A 2,507-nucleotide genomic window follows, 5' to 3' on the forward strand; every position below is an offset into this window, starting at 1 on the left:
TTGGTGTTAATTCAATAAAAATAGGTTATATTCAATGCCTAGGCTCTGCCCACACATAACCCAACTCTTGTCGCCATCACGTAAATGAACAGATAAAAATCAACACCTGGGTGATGATGGCCACAGCAATAAAGAATACTTCACTCTCATGTTTCCTTCCTTCTATCATTTGTTTTGTTTTGTTTTTACTTTTCCAAAGCAGCTTGCAGGGAAGGGAAGATAGAAGGCTGTGTGTGTGTGTGTGTGTGTGTGTGTGTGTGTAGCTTTGAAGATAATGGTGTAGTTATTGAGTTAGGGTAGGGATAGACGCTCAGCTCTCCTCTGGAACACTCTTCCTCAGGTGTCCCTGTGGGGACTGAATCAGCCCTCCAGTTTAGTAGCAGAGGAGAATTAGTTGAAACCTAAGACATGAGCTGTAGGAAAATTAAGTTGCATATCCATGACCAGGTGAAAAAGGATGGAGTTTTTCTCCTCTGTATCTGGTCCTGCTTAGGGCTTTAGTTGAATTCGTTCCTGGAATGTGGGTGAAAGCTCTGGGTGGGCCTCAGAGGACCTTGGCTTGCTTTGATTGTGGGCAGACATTTTATTTACAAATTCAGGATGCTCGTTCAGACCTATGAACTATACTCCAAATGCCCTGATAAGGAGGGAGAACCTAGGTGAACCAATCAAAATCAGTCATGTTTTTTTGGGTTGTTGTAAAAATGGGAAGTAATCTAATGAGAGAATCTAGAACTAGTGTGGTCCTGACTGATTTTTACCAACCCTGTAAAATTTAGTCCTATAAGGAAAATATGTTGCTATAGGGTCATATCTCTTGAATTCAGGACCAGATAAGCTACATTATTTGAGGAAAATTCTTGGATTTAATGATTAAAGATTTTCCAGGGCTTATATGAAAGAAAAATTAATTTGACAACTTCAGGTTTGACTTAATTTTGTTTCTCCAAATATATTCTTAATTTAAGTAGGACTAGATGATCTTTACTCTGGTGGTGAGATACTTGGCAACCCTAAGAGTTGATTGAGTTATTGTAGGCAATGGGTTAGGGTACAGCTTAATTCCAAAGGGTATACATAATTTTTGTTAATGATAATTATATTTTTATGTTCCATCTCCTTACATCTTGAAATTGAAACCAACTTATAAACAAACAGCATGTAAAAACAGCATGTTGGCCTTTTCTTAAACTTGTTTATGAGGCTATATTACTGCCCGAGAGTACTTTGGGTTCTCTACAAATTATTATTTGTTCAAATGGACACTAATAAGTACCATCTATGGTCCAGACAAAGAAGACATAGAAAAATTTTGAATAAAATAATGCCCTTCTGGATATGTCTCATAGAAGCCATTAAAATATTTGTCAGAAATTCAGAGCAACACTAATTGACCATCCTTATCCATCTGTAATGCCAAATTAGAACTTGTTATGGTACCAATGTTTGTGTTTGCCCAAAATTCATATGTTGAAATCCTATTCCCAGCGTGATGGTATCAGGAAGTGGGGCCTTTTGAGAGGTGATTAGGCCATCAGGGTGGAACCTCATGAATGGGATTACTGCTTTTGTAAAATAGGCCCCAAAGAGAGTTCGTTGGCCCTCCACTATGTGAAGAGTAGTGAGAAGCTTATGAGAAATGGCCGTCACCAGACACCGAATCTGCCAATACCCAGCATCCAGAACTGTGAGAGACATGTTTATGGCATTTTATTATAGCAGCTTAAATGGAATAAGAGAGAACTTCAGTAGTGGAATTCTAGAGATGTTACTGGAGGATTTTGCCTACCCTAATTTGACTCTTGGATCAAAGGGAGAAAAATTTTAAAAAATGTAAAGAACAGACACTTCATTGATAGGGAAACTGGAAAAAAGTTCTGCTTTATAGGGGACTCAGTGATAAACCGAATTTGTGAGATCTGAAGGGTACAAGTGGTGTACCCATGCTGGATACAATTGGACACTTCTTCTGAACTATTTTACATCCTCTCAAACTCATAGTCTGACAAAAGCTATAATGACCAGTTCTGGACTAGCGTCAACTAATTTCAAACAGATATATCCTGACATAAACTCATGCCATGCACATGCTGTGAGCTCCTCTCTTCCTGCCCTGAGGTCTGGGGCCTATGGAAACAACCCAGCACTCAGGCATGCACAACTGCCAGCAAGTGTTGGAAAGTTAACACTCAGCAAGGCAGTTCTCGACCAATAGTTAAAGGAGACATAAGTGCTTCTGTCTCCTTTCCTGAGACAGATCCTATAAGGCTTTTCAGAAAGTCTGTTGGTTTCTCAGTTGTAACTCGAAACTTCTAACTTGAAAAACTTGAAAACCTGTCTTTGTATTGACTCTCCCTTCTTCCACAGGTACTTCTGTCCCTCATCCTCGGTTTCTGGGATCACGATCCTGAGTAAAGCACGGATGCATCAACCTTTTTCTCAAGATGCACTTTCAGAGGATCTCAGGGAAAATGTATTAAAAAATTTTATAAATCAATACTAAATGA

The sequence above is a fragment of the Propithecus coquereli genome, unplaced genomic scaffold (genome assembly GCF_000956105.1).
Source record: "Propithecus coquereli isolate 6110/MARCELLA unplaced genomic scaffold, Pcoq_1.0 Scaffold24, whole genome shotgun sequence".
Taxonomy (NCBI): domain Eukaryota; kingdom Metazoa; phylum Chordata; class Mammalia; order Primates; family Indriidae; genus Propithecus; species Propithecus coquereli.